Source organism: Hemicordylus capensis, chromosome 6 (genome assembly GCF_027244095.1).
Source record: "Hemicordylus capensis ecotype Gifberg chromosome 6, rHemCap1.1.pri, whole genome shotgun sequence".
Taxonomy (NCBI): domain Eukaryota; kingdom Metazoa; phylum Chordata; class Lepidosauria; order Squamata; family Cordylidae; genus Hemicordylus; species Hemicordylus capensis.
The window spans coordinates 112,856,390-112,871,783 of record NC_069662.1 but is presented as its reverse complement, the minus strand read 5'-3'; positions in this window follow the sequence as shown (position 1 = coordinate 112,871,783).

Below are 15,394 nucleotides of genomic sequence, written 5' to 3'. Positions count from 1 at the left end.
GGTTGGGGCTAGTGTGTGGCAGGGGGCCTGGGGTAAGTGGAGAGAGTCAGGGGCAAGGAGGAAAAGAGGTGGGGTGGGGGGAGCAGAGAGGGTGTGTGTGGTTGGGGGCTAGTGTGTGGCAGGGGGCCTGGGGTGAGTGGAGAGAGTCAGGGGCAAGGAGAAAAAGAGGTGGGGTGGGGGGAGCAGAGAGGGTGTGTGTGGTTGGGGGCTAGTGTGTGGCAGAGGGGTGTTGGGGGGAAGGGGAGGTGGCAACAACAAACAGCAAAGGAGAAACTGGAACAACTCGGGCAGCAGCAGCGATTAGGCTGGATGGGGTGGTTGGGGGAGGAGCTGGGCCTGGGCTAGGGTAGGGTCTGGGAGGAGGGAGGGTGGGGGGGGCAGGCAGGGGGGGGAGGAGGAGGAGGAGGGTAGCAAAATATATAAAGCAATATATATCAAGAGAACACAAGCCAGAAGTTTAAAAAAAAAATTAAAAGAAAGACTATAACCAGCAGAAAAAACTTGGGGGTGGGGGTGTGGGGAGGGGGAACCAAACACAGACTCTGAGGGGGGCCACTAAGTGAACAGAGACAATGAAACCACAATTGCTGCAAATTAATAATAGCAAATGAATAAGTGGAACCAAGCAAAGAAAACTGGACTCGGTTTGGCAGCAGCAAACTTGGGAGAAGGCTGGATGGGGTGGGGTTGGGGTGGGGTGTGGTTGGACTTGGAGGGGCAAGTTGGGAGCAGGGAACCAAAACTGATTATATGGGACAACAAGAAACAACAACAGAATCCTCTGGGGGTGGGGGGGAGGGATTCAGGGAACCAACTCGCAGGGCAGCAGCAGTCAGCAGAAACAAACAAAATGGTACAATTTAAGCAAAACCAGCAAGCAATATATAACTGAAACCAATGGAATGCAATGTGAAAATCAAAAAGTTGGACAACAACAAGGCAGGACAAAGAGCAATAATTAATGGAAGAAGATTTAAAGCAATGAGGATGCAGTGGGTGGGAGTGGGGGAGGGGGAGGGTAGGCCCAAAGGATGAGAAGGGAAAGGGGGGGGAGGGGGGGGAGAAAAGCAGACAGACAAGGAACAGGGAAAATTGGGGGAAATTAAGAAGAAAGTAAAGTGAAGTAACACACAGTATACAGACAAGAGACAGACAGAGAGAGGAGACACACAGAGAGTCACAAAGGGCAGGTGGACAAAGGATTAGACAGAGCACACACAGAGAGACACAGGACACAGTCAGGACTCACAGAGACACCAGAGCAGCCAGCAAAGGGCAAGCAGGTCTCAGAGATGATCCCACAACTGCAGCCAAGAGAAGTTTCCAGAGAAGAGGCTTGGGTTTATATAGGTTTGAAATTCCCTCCTTTGGGAGCCCCCACCTTTGCACTCCCCCCACGGCCAACAGGGTGCCAGCTCTCAACAGTGCAACAGCCAAGCAGCCTACCAGACCAAAGGACTCATTCTGGCCAATCAAGGATCAATAGCGCAGCCAATACAATGCCTGGAAATAGCATCACAAAATGGATGCAAGGAGGAGCAAAAGTTTCGGGAAGGAGACACAAAATGGAGGACACACTTTAAAGAGACACTGAGTGAGACTCAATTTCATTCCCGAACCGGTTCGGGAAACCCGAGCCGGTTCGGTACCGAACCGGCTCGAATTCGGTCCGGCTCGGTCCCCGGGAGGGCCCGATTCGGTCCGGGATCGAGCCGCCGGATCCGGACCGGTTCGGACGAACCGGTCCGGATCCGAACCGAACCGCACATCCCTAGTGGTGGTGGTACTGGGGCTGCTGGTTTTTTCTAGGGGCCACCACCGTGAGCACTGCCCTTCATTCGGGGCTGAGAAGGTCCAGGAACAACTGGAATGACTTATTCCTGCTCCTCCTCAGTCTCAGGTTGGAGGGGGGGAGTGTCACACTGCCAACAGGGATTGGAGAGGATGGAGAGAGCTATCTAGCTGGGTTAGCAGCTAATGACACCACTTCCTCCATTGCTACAAGAAGAGCTTCTTCCCTGCCAGGGGAGGACCCTCCTACTTCTACTTCAGTCATCATAGCAGGCACACTGTGGGACCAGGCTCCTTCGGAAAGGTGAGCCTGCATGGCACCACAGCAGTTGGGATGACTTGGGGATTTGGTCCCTCTTGCTGTCACCCATGACAACCAGCATCATCAACCCACCCTCTCTGCCTGGCAATCTGCTCCTGGTTCTGCTTCACATTCTCCCGTATGTCTTGGGGTTTTTTAAGAATTTAATTAATAAGCACCTTTAAGGGAGTGTGGGGTCAGGATGGCCTATTTATGCTCTGTGTGCCACACAGAGTGCTATTTCTAGCACTGGAGTGCACACAAAGATGCTAGAAACATTAAATCCCCCCAAATAAAGAAGCAAGCTTTACTGGTACCTCTTTATATCTATAGATTTTTATTGTTTTCATTTTGATGTAAACTGCCCTGAGCCATTTTTGGAAGGGCGATATATCAATCAACCACACAAATATATAAATCTAAATCTAAATCTAAATCTAAATCTAAATCTAAATCTAAACCTAAACCTAAACCGAAATCTAAATCTAAATCTAAATCTAAATCTCTCCATTATACAACTATTGTTTTTGTAGGGGACCAAGCAACAATGGGGTAAGTCAACGGGAACATAAGAACATAAGAACAGCCCTGCTGGATCAGGCCCAAGGCCTATCTAGTCCAGCATCCTGTTTCACATAGTGGCCCACCAGATGCCGCTGGAAGCCTACAGGCAGGAGTTGAGGGCATGCCCTCTCTCCTGCTGTTACTACCCTGCGACTGATATTCAGAGGCATCCTGCCTTTGAGGATGGAGGTGGCCTATAGGCCTCCGACTAGTAGCCATTGATAGACCTCTCCTCCTTGAAGCTATCCAAACCCCTCTCAAAGCCATCCAGGTTGTTGGCTCTCACCACACTTGTGGCAGAGAATTCCACAAGTTGATTATGCATTGTGTGAAAAAATACTTTACAGAGCCTGATTGCAGGGATAAGTTATATATTTTAGCAAGGAGGTCAGCAATTTCACATTTGAGTTCTTTGAGGATTCTTGGATAGATGCCATCCGGCCCTGGCAATTTGCTAGTTTTCAGTTTTTCCAGACAGTTTAGAACATCATCTCTTGTCACTGCTATCTGACTCAGTTCTTTAGCCTCCATCCCCCAAAAGCCTGGTTCAGGAACAGGTATATTATTGTTGCATTGCAGGTATATTATTGTATAAGCTCAATATCCTCTGTCATGAAGACACACGCAAAGAACTCATTTAGCTTCTGTGCACCTTCCATATCCTCCTTAATATTTCCTTTCACTCTCTCATTATCCAACGGTCCAACTGCCTCCTTGGCAGATTTCCTGCATCTGATGTATTTAAAGAAGTTTTTGTTATTCCTCTTGGTGATTTTAGCTAAATGTTCCTCAAACTCTCTTTTCACCTCCTTTATTGTCACCATGCATTTCTTTTGCCAGAGTTTGCATTCCTTTTTGTTCTCCTCATTTGTGCAGGCCTTCCAATTTCGGAAGGAAGTCTTCTTTTCTTTTATGGCTTCCTTGATGTTACCTGTCAGCCATGCTGGCATCCTCCTGGACTTAGTGGTACCTTTCCTCCTTTTGGGTATAAGCCTCTCTCCCTCTCTACACTCACAGGGCACAAGCCAGGGAGTCAGGCAGGCCCAAACCACCACCACTACCACTCTGCTTTCAGTGCTGCTGCAGTCTTTCTCTGATCCTTCTCTCCCGAGGCACAAAAAGCAATGACTTTCTGCCTCCAAACAGCCCATTATATACATTTTGAAAATCCCTCCTTTGGCCTCCCCCCGCTCCTCTCAGCCAATGGGGGCACAGTTGCCCATGCCAACACTTGATTTTAATAACAAGCCAATCTGTGAATTGCTCCCAATTCAGCTCAAATCAATTTGTGAGTGATCCAAATTGCACATCCCTGCTTGCCATGCATTTAATACAATCATGTTTTGTGCTTCCAAAGTTTGCAGAAGTGATCCAAATTCTGGTTCCATCTTGAACATGCCAACTTTCTTAATGAACTAAACAGACTTAGAAATATCCCAGCAATCAAGGAAAGTATTTTTTAAAAACAACAACAGAGAAATAAAAGAAAGCTTTTCTTGCATATAAACGTACAAACCAAGCTGCCTGGAAACCCCTTTAGTGGTTTATAGTACATATACCTGCAGAGTACAATGTCATTTAATATCTAACAGAAAACATACCCTCATCATTCACTTACATGCTATTAAAAGCTTAAGAGTTCTGTGCATAGGGACACTGATTCTAGCAGGAGGACCATAGGTCACTGGTATAATGTGGAGACTTAATATCTCTTACTGCCTGGTTTTGGCATTTTAATGGGAGATCTGTAAAATTTAGGAGTTATTCGGGCACAGAGATCGAATGCCTTGTCTGATTCAATTTGGAAGTGGTATAAGGGAGGAGAGAGAATACAGAGCAAGAACTTTTCTGTGCTTTTCTGCTACCTTGTGTGAAGATTTCTCCACAGAAAGTGTATGTGCAGTGTTCTTTCTTTCTTTTTTTCATATATAGCTGCCGTGGCATTGTTCCCAGAGTGTAGGAGTTTTATCCTATGGAGGAAGGGCCAGAAACAATGTAGTTCAGTCAAACTGGCAAATAATTCATAAATCACCACCACCACCACAAGTAAAAGCAGCCAGTCCAAGCCACAATATACCTGTCACAAACATCCAACTATTTGGCAATCTGAAGTTTGCTTCATGAAAGTAGAAAGAAAAAGACTAGGTTAGACTCCTGTACTCATCTTAGAATAGTTCTCTGAAAAGGAGGAGAAGAAAAAAGAACAAGTTTGTTTCTTTTCATATCACTGAAAATCAGATAAAGCAGAGAAAATTTTCCACACAACGCTTTCATTTTTGCAGAAGTTCTGATGTCAAGCTTGCTTCTTAGGGAGTCAAGACAGCCCCCTCCTCCTCTCGGCAAGAAATAACCTTTGCGGCAGGAGATTAAAGCACAGAAAGTAGCTCTGAAAATGTTTGCCTTTGTAATGTACATCTTTTCACGCTCTCAGGAAGCAGGTCACATGTATCAGGAAACGTTATGATAAACTTTGGATTTATATTGTCAGCCTTTAAGCTTTTTATTGCTATACTTGGCTGAATTCTGACGGTGGCTGCAAGAATATTTGTCACTGTGCATTTTAAAAAAACCCACTCCTGCACATGTGGATTTGCTTCACATCATGCACTGAAGATCACAATCTGGCCAATAGATGAGTTTCCAAGAACAACAACAAAAACAAGGTCCCATTTTATTTCATTCCGACATGGTGAGCCAGCAGCACGGACTTCAAAGGAAGAAAAGCAGAACTGTATCTGAAGTTTCAAAAATAAGTACTCAACACCTTATTCGTCTTTAAAATACTGACGGAGTTAATAATGGGTGAAAATGCAAATGGCTGGCCAGTTCTCTGTAGTGTCATGTCTCATGTCTCATAGTGTCATGTCTCAGAACTCCTTAGAGGAAAAGCGGGATATAAATGTAAGAAATAAATCAATAAGAAATAAAAAATGTATTACATACAGACTCCTATGCCACTGCCTAATACTTGCGGCTGGTGATATGCAATGGAGGAAGGGGAGACTTCAAGTATCCTTGGTGACCTGTCCAATATACACAGATTCCTCCATTTTGACCATTTCTCCATATCAAGCCAAGCTTGAACCCTTCCCTGTCCAGTCTAGTTCCTCCCCACACACAATAGTGTAGCAACTGAGGCATAAGAGAAGCTGCTTCCTTCTCTTCCATTGATAGAGAAGGGCAACAGAGACTCCCACAGAAAATTAAAGAGGTAATTGTGCTAGCAAGCTTGAACAGCATTAGTTATGTCTGCATTAGCAGGGGTGGCTCTTTGTGCTTAGTTTAGCTGTTGTATGCTCAGTTCACTTAGTTCCTGGACCTGTTGCAGTTTTAGATGATAAAACTCATACTCATGGCCTCACATATTCTTGTGCTTAAAGACATTTCCACCATCAAAAGTTTGTGAATGAGAACTAACTTTGCCACCGTGAATATGTGAATCACAGCAAATCTGAATCCATTCAATGCGTAAGCCCTTAAAACTTTTAAGTGATGCTTCATCCCTCTCCCTTTAATCTGCTTCTTTCTATGATATAACAAGACTGACCATTATCAGGTAATAAATAATTGTTTTAGAGGGAGCAAGTGTGGTGTAGTGGTTAGCATGTCAGACTACGATTAGGAAGATCCTGGTTCAAATACCTATTCAGTCATGAAGTTCTCTGGATATCAAGGGAGATAAAGATATATCCCTTGATATCTTAATTGACTGTTTGGATTTAATAAAGCTGTAACCCGTTCCTTGCAATCTGTGCTTTCACTGGAGTGGGGAAAAAACACATTCTCCTTCTTGTAGGTTGCAAACATTTTTACCATGCCTGCACTGCAGCCTTAAACTGCAGCTTGAAATGCAGGCTGAATACTAGGAGATTTCTGCAGATCAAGGTCCTTTTAAAAGCACAGGAGCAGACAGAGCTATTTCTTCTGATCAGTTGCCATCTCTACTTCCTTGACACATATAAGGTGATCTGGATATGCAGGCTGACCTCGGCATTCGTGGACCCGACACCCACGGTTTCAAATATCCGCAGTCGGGTAATTGGTACCCGACCTTGGCATACACTATTAAAATAGGCAAAAATTGTTAATTTTTGCATATCTGCAGGTAAGGGGTGGGTGGAAATGTCCTCCAAGGATATTTTATTTATTATTATTATTTCTTGTTTACACAGTCAGACAGGTGTTATTGACTGGTTTGTTTTATCCAGACATCGAGTCCTTCCCAAGGACCTGGGATGGCTGAATTATTTAATCAGTGTTGTTGCTGTTATTATAGATACCGTTGCAGAATATAGGCTGTTCCCAGTAAAGTTGCTTTTTGTAATTGGCTGATGGTGATTTCTGTGGCCTCTATGGTGTTGAGGTGCTCTTCAAGTTGTTTTGGAATTACCACTGGGATTATTTTTACCACTGGTACTACTGGGCACGAATTACCACTGGGATTATTTTGGTCTTTTTCTGCCACAGCCTTTCAATTTCAATTTGTAGATCTTTGTATTTTGTGATTTTCTCTATTTCTTTTTCTTCTATTCTGCTATCCCCTGGTATTCCTATGTCGATTATTTTAACTTGTTTTTCTTTCTTCTCGACTACAGTGATATCTGGTGTATTGTGTGGCAGATGTTTGTCTGTTTATAGTCAGAAGTCCCATAATATTTTTACATCTTCATTTTCTACAACTTTTTCAGTGTTATGGTCCCATCAATTTTTGGCTACAGGTAGCTTGTATTTTTTGCAGATGTTCCAGTGTCTCATCCCTGCTACCTTGTCATGCCTTTGTTTGTAGTCAGTCTGTGCGATCTTCTTACAACAGCTGATTAGGTGGTCCACTGTTTCATCTGCTTCTTTACAAAGGTGGCACTTGCTGTTTGTTGTTGATTTTTTGACTTTGGCTCTTATTGCATTTGTTCTTAGTGCCTGTTCTTGTGCAGCCAGTATTAAACCCTCTGTTTCTTTCTTCAAGTTGCCATTCTTAAGCCATTGCCAGGTCTTGGTGATGTCTGATTTTCCACTTATATTGTGTAAATATTGACCATGCAGGGGCTTCTTTTTCCATTTTTCTGCTCGGTTCTTGACTTGTTCTTTCTTGTCGGCCTGCTTTCTTTCATTGGTGTTGAATAGTTTCGCGTTATTGACCATTTGAAGTGCATCTTCTTCACTGTCCTTGATATATTCTTCAAGGCCTCTTTTCTCCTCCTCTACTGTTTGATGGACTTGCAGCATTCCTCTTCCACCTGAGCTGTGAGGGAGGTAGAGCCTTTCTACATCACTGCGGGGGTGCAGAGCATGATTGATGGTCATGATTTTCCTGGTCTTACGATCTAGCATCTCTAGCTCTGCCTGGGTCCAGTCTATTATTCCTGCAGTGTATCTGATAACACGTATAGCCCAGGTGTTTATGGCTTGTATGGTGTTCCCGCCATTGACTTTGGACTTGAGGATTTTTCTCACTCTTCTGATGTATTCACTTCCAATTTTTCTTTTAACTTCAGTATGTGCAATGTTATCAGCCTGGAGAATGCCCAAGTATTTGTAATGTTCTTTCTCTTCCAGGTTCCTGATGTTGCTTCCATTGGGCAGTTCTACTCCTTCTGTTTTTGTTATTTTTCCTCTTTTCATTATTAATGCAGCACACTTGTCTAGGCCAAACTCCATTGCTATTTCGCTACTGACTATACGGACAGTGTTCAGCAGTGATTCGATTTCTGACTGGGACTTTCCATACAACTTCAGATTGTCCATGTACAGCAGATGGTTTATTTTACTTGATGTTTTAGATGTTTGGTATCTGAGGCCTGTTTTGTTTAGTATTTGTGAAAGTGGGGTCATGGCGATTACAAACAACAGAGGGGATAGTGAGTCCCCTTGGAAAATGCCTCTTCTAATGCTAACCTGTCCAAGTGTCTCGCCATTGATTGTTAACTGTGTACTCCACATGCTCATTGCTTTTTAAAATAAATATCTGAATGTTTTTGCTGAAACCAGTTGTTTCTAAACATTTTAGTATCCATGTGTGAGGCAATGAATCGAAGGCTTTCTTGTAGTCAATCCATGCAACACTTAGAATGGTTTTTCTTCTCTTGCAATTTTCTAAAATCATTTTGTCAATCAGCGGCTGGTCTTTTGTGCCTCTGGTGTTCGGGCAATTTCCTTTCTGTTCAACTGGAAGCTGTTTGTTAGTTAATAAGTGTTGCATGACTTCATCTGCTATTATTCCAGTTAATAATTTGAACATGGTTGGCAGGCAGGTTATCGGTCTATAATTACTTGGAACTGCATTCATTCCATAGGCCAGGAGAAGCTACCGAGAAGGCCTGGTTCTGAGTCGCCACCAGGTAACTGGAGATGGACCCCTCTGAATGAGCTCAACATGCAATGGAGATTATATAGAAGAAGGCACTCTCTAAGGTAACCCAGACCTAAGCCATTTAGGGCTTTAAAGGTAATAACCAGCACTTTGTATTTTGCCCGGAAACATTTTGCCAGCCAATGCAACTGTTTGAGAACAAGCATAATATGGTCTCTCTTGGTTACCCCAGAGACCAGTCTGGCTGCTGCATTTTGAACCAAATGAAGTTTCAGAACTACATACAAGCATTGCAATAGTCGAACCTGGAAGTTACAGGTTGATGCAACACTGTTTTGAGATCATTCTCTTCAAGGAATGGATGCAGCTGTTGAATCAGCCGAAGCTGATGGAAAGCACTCCTGGTCATCGCCTCCACCTGGAATACCAGGGTGAGGCCTGGATCCTGAATACCAATCTTATCAAATAAATAAATAAATACTTACTTACTTACTTACTTACTTACTCAGTATTCACGTTTTCCTTATCTGCTGTAACAGCAGGGAATGGAACTGCTGTGAATACCAAGGATTTCCTGTATACACTTCAGAAGAGTTGCAAGTTTTTTTTTACTTGATATAGAATCCGTTTTAGAGCAGATGCCATGAAGTTAGTGTACAGTATTATACAAATGGAAATTGATATCCATAGCAAAAGCTTTTATTTGGTACAATCAGAAAAACGTTGGCAAACATTTCTACTCCGATGCAGTAATGATACCTTCCAATAGGGATGTGTGTGAAACAGATTTTGCATTTTGTTTTGAGCTCGAAATGAAATGCAAAATGGCCGAAAAGTTTAGTTGAAATAGCGGTTGAACCGGCTGTTTCGACAAAACAACTCAAAATGATTTAAGTGTTTTGGCCATAGGGAACAAAGGGAAAATGCCATTGTTCCCCATGGGTAGCTCCTAGGGACACTAAAGTGGGTTGGTGGCATTATGGGTGCTACCGACCACGCAACACACAAAAGAAATGGGCAAGTGGGCAATTTTTAACAAATTGTTAAGATTTTCTCCAAACCCCCAAAGGATCCTATGTGACCCCATGTCTAATATGCATTGCCTGACTTTCTGTTCAGATTGCTGCCTCTTGCAGTGCATTTAAAGCTGCTCCGGAAGATACCCCCAAGGTCCAGGACAGACTCTTTAGGAAGCTGAGGTTTGAAGGGAGGCCTCAGAAGCCCCAGAAAGCAAGAAGATGCTCCATGTGCTGACCTCTGAATGGTCCTGTTTCAATTTTATACTGAGCTTCTGGGTTAAGTAAGATGATGCTATAGCACAGGGGTTTCCACCCTTGGTTATCTGGGTGTTGGACTGCAATTCCCATAACCCCCAGCTGTAATAGTCTTCAGATATTGTGACTGGGTATGATGGGAGTTGTAGTCCAACAATGAATGAGGACCCAAAGTTGGGAGTCCCTGCTATAGTGAATGTTAGTGAAGTGTAGGAAACCAATTTTTGTTGTTTCTGAAATATATTGGGATGTATCTTCATATGCCCCCCACCCCCGCTCTCCAGCTCACATCACATAAACAAGCAATGATGCTCACACTGGTACCAGAGGAAAATATATATTTCATTCTCATGGGCTTTCATTGAATAAAGAGATTTCAAACTGAGCTCCTTAAAACATCAATGCTCTATATTACTCCCCTGATATACATATAAATCTTTATAATGGGGCACTTTACAAGCAAAACTCCTGAGTCTTTTTTGATTGGTAATCACAGAGTTTCCTTATTAATACTGCAAAAAATGTAAAAAGCATAAACATTTTGCCATCTATCTTTTCTCTCTATGTGGATATACATCAGCAGCAGCTTTAAGCATTCTTTATGTTTCACCCATCTTACTATTTATGGGCTGATATGGGAAGAAAATAGTATCAGAAAACTAAATTCAATGACTGCCATTCTATGAATAAATCCTGCTATCTTAGATATTTTGGGTGTAATAAAAATGTACACAAGTTACATTTCTCCATCATCACAAACTTATGTCAATAAGGAGACAACATTCCATCCATTTTAATCTTCAGTATTGCCTGATTGTAATTATGCTCTTAGGCCAAATTAGATGCAGTTGTGGCAGCATTAGGTGGCATGGCACAACTTTGCCCCCCTGCAGATGTTGGACCACAGTTTCCATCATCCCTGACTATTGACAGCTGTGGTTGGGGATGCTGGGAACTGTAGTTCAGCCACACCTGGTGGGCCAAAGTTTCAATCCATAATTTCCCTAACCACATGGAAAAAGTGAGGGGGAGTGTTTGATTTTAACCACAAAATTATTTGTTTATTCATTTAGCATATTTATATACCGCCTGATATATACATCTCTAGGTGGTGTACACAATCCAAATTACAATATAAAAATAAAAACAATTCCCCCCCAGAATAAAAACAAAAACAATTCACAGAGTGAAACAAAAATCTACAGAGTAAAATTAAAATCAATGTTGCAAGATAAAATGTTGCAAGATAAAAATAATTTAAAAGTTTAAAATTAATCTTAATTAAAAGCCAGAGAAAACAGGTGTGTCTTAAGGGTCTTTTAAAAAGCAATCAGAGATGGAGAAGCTCTTATTTTGACAGGGAGTACATTCCAAAGCTCTGGGGCAGCCACAGATAAGACTTGGTCCTGAGTCGCCACCAGACGAGCTGGTGGCAACCGTAACCAGACACCTTCTGATAGGGTTCTTAATAGGCGATAGGCTTCATGACAAAGAAGGTGGTCTCTTAAGTACCCTGGACCTAAGCCATTCTGGGATTTATAAGTAACTAGCTGATCTGGCACAGAGTATCTGAGCCCCTAGTTCTCCCTGTCTCTCCTCCCCATCTTCATTTCTCCCCTTCCCTTCAGCCCCAGTCCATTCTCCTTCCCCCCTGCCTTCAGACTGCACTCCCAGATGATCCACACTGTGTGGTACAGCACTGAGCTTGTCCGGGCTTCCGGATATCCCATAATGCACTATGTGACATGTGCGATGTAGTGGGGGATTCTCCAGGACACAGGCACCCATTGGTTCCCATCTTTGTGTCCCTCTCTGGGTCTGAATGTACACAATCCAGCAAACACACAATCCTGGAGCTCGGGTCAAGGGCTTGCTTGAGCCTTTAACCCCGGCTAAGAGCTAGGTGGAAAAGCTGGGCTAGGCGGCACTGCCCCATTGAGATTAGGCCCTATCCCAAAGGCTCTCAGATGCAGTCTAACCCAGGCTGGGCTTCCCTAGCCTTGTTTAGTGTGTGCATGAGAACAGCCCCATTAAGTTGAACACAGTAGTACACTTCCTGTCTGCATGATGCATTTGAGGGGGCTGTTCTCAGGTTGACTTCTAAAATGAATGCAGGTACCATCATTCACACAAGCATCATTCACACAAAAGTAGGTATGAGTGCAAGCATGCAGACATTTGTACACTTAATGTCTGAAGAGGGCTTATATCTGAATAGGGCTAATACTCAATGACCCAAACCCAGAAAGATTCCTCTGTTCACAAAAGCTCCTGCACAAGACTTAGAAGCTTCTCAACAAGCTCCTTTCAAAATCTTGTGATGCCCTAACAGAGTTTATATGCAACAATCTTCATCTTCTTAATTCACCCTGTTTTCCATCCTGAACTGCAACTCTTGATACATTGCAGCTGCACTGAAGGAAGTCTTCCACTAGTGTTTGTACAAGGGCACTTGGTACAACTCTGGGTCATCTACTCCTTCCACTCCCGGGCTGACATCCTGACAAATGAAGCACTGGTGCAATGGAAGAAGCTCCAGTGTAGCACCACTGTTTCGGACCAATGCTGCACTGGTGCGACTGTGTGTGCGTGAGAGAATTTCAACCCCCCCCCCGAAAGCCCTCGTTGTTACCCAAAAAATGTGTCCCTGAGTGCTGCACAATGGGGAGGTCATTGAAATTTGCCCTCACAGCTGAGCCAGCAGTAGAGCTGAGTTAGCTGAACTACTTTCTAAAGCATCAGTGCTTCTCCCATTGCACCAGTGCTTCATTAGTTAGGATGTCAGCCTCTTTTCTATGGATCCAAACAGCAACACCTATACATGAGTCATTCTATAGCATATTTCTCTGCTTGCAGAAGCCCTTCAGGAGAAGAAGAGAACATCTGTTTCCCAGAGGGCCCCAGCCTGCACTGCTGTCTGTCTGCTGCCGCCGCTTGCCTGCCTACTTGTGGCCTGCTGATGCTTGCTGCTCGGCCTGTGGGACTGTAGCTGCTACTGCTGCTGCTCTGTGGGGAGTTTGTGCAGGACTGGGGCCCGGGGTGAGTCAGCAGTTCCGGAGCACACCTGCTCAGATCAGCAAAATCTATATAGGAAAGCTGCCTTTGGTAGCAGGCCCATCACTGGCAGTTTTGCCACTGAAGGGCAACACCAAAGGAGGTCGCCCCTTTGGGGGATAATGAGGGCGAGGACTGGGCCTCCTGACCCAGGAACCTACGTGTGTGGCTTAGGAATGTACACAAACTGTTTGTGCACTCCCGGGAGGGTGTGTTGGGGGGGGGGGGTTGCTTTGAGGGACAGGGAAGGTGCTGCCTACCTGTCAGACACTGCCCCGCCACTTCCCCCTGCCGGTACTCTCCAAAACATTGGGCACGCTGGGCTGCAGCGTTCCTGTTTGCACTCTGATCAGCATTGCCACGTTCATGGCCGGCTAGTTGCATGGCTGAATGGGGGATTTGAACTCGGGTCTCCCCAGTCCTAGTCCAGCAATGCGGGAAGGGGAGGGGGTGCTTCCCAGTGTATTGCACCGAGTGTTGCATGTATAACTATCTGCCTGAGGGGCAGAAGTCTTGGGTGTGCACTCAGTGCAAGGAGCTCCTGGCTCTCAGGGAGCAGGTTTGTTCCCTCGAAGCCAAAGTGGCAGACCTGGAGAAACTCAGGGAGGCAGAGAGGTGTGTAGATGAGACCCTCAGGGATATGAGAGCCAGTGTGGTGTAGTGGTTAGAGTGCTGGACTAGGACTGGGGAGACCCGAGTTCAAATCCCCATTCAGCCATTAGACTTGCTGGGTGGCTCTGGGCCAGTCACTTCTCTCTCAGCCTAACCTACTTCACAGGGTTGTTGTGAGGAGAAACCTAAGTCTGTAGTACACCGCTCTGGGCTCCTTGGAAGAAGAGCGGGATATAAAATGTAAAAATAAATAAATAAATATGATAGAAGCATTTCACTCCCAGGCTGACAGCTGCTCCTCAGTCATGTAGAATGAGAGTCTCAAGGAAGGAGGACATTAGTTTGGGGAATAGGGAAACAGGAGGCACACCTTCCTTGGGCAATGCGCACATATCCTCTTGCACAGAGGAGAGGAGAGCTGGTCTTGTGGTAGCAAGCATGACTTGTCCCCATAGCTAAGCAGGGTCTGCCCTGGTTGCATCTGAATGGGAGACTTGATGTGTGAGCACTGCAAGATATTCCCCTCAGGGGATGAAGCTGCTCTGGGAAGAGCAGAAGGTTTCAAGTTCCCTCTCTGGCATCTCCAAGATAGGGCTGAGAGAGATTCCTGCCTGCAACCTTGGAGAAGCCGCTGCCAGTCTGTGAAGACAATACTGAGCTAGATAGACCAATGGTCTGACTCAGTATATGGCAGTTTCCTATGTTTCCTACGTTTCCACAGAGGATACCCCTCTAGGGGGTGGGGTCCTCCTAGTGGTGGGTGACAGGCATAGAGAGGTGGGTCTGTGACCCATGTGTAGACCGCATGGTGACTTGCCTGCCTGGTGCGGATGTTGCGGACATCACACGGCATCTAGATAGGCTGTTAGTCAGTGCTGGGGAGGAGTCAGCTGTTGTGGTGCACTTTGGCACCAATGATGTTGGGAAATGCAGTTGGGAGGTCCTGGAAGACAAATTTAGGCTGCTAGGTAGCATAGTGAAGTCCAGGACCCCCAGGATAGCATTCTCTGAAGTGCTACCTGTTCCATGCACAGGGTCAGCGAGAACCACTGGGACACTGTTATTCCTGGGTACAAACTCTACAGAAGGGACACAGAGGGGAGGATTGGGGGTGGAGTAGCACTATATATATTAAAGAAGGGATAGAATCCAACAAAGTAGAAAACCTAGGAGGACCAGAGTCCTCGACAGAATCATTATGGGTGACAATACAAGGACTGAAAGGACATGTGTTATTAGGGACATGGTATCGTCCACCAGATCAAAACACTGACAGTGACCTGGAGATGGAGAAGCAAATAAGAGAGGCATCAAAGAGAGATAGTGTGGTAATAATGGGTGACTTCAATTACCCACACATAGACTGGATACATTCACATTCAAGTAGTGTAAAAGAGGCCAGATTTCTAGACATGCTAAATGACTGTGCATTAGAACAGTTAGTTACAGAACCAGCTAGAGAGATGGCAACCTTGGACTTAATCCTGAGTA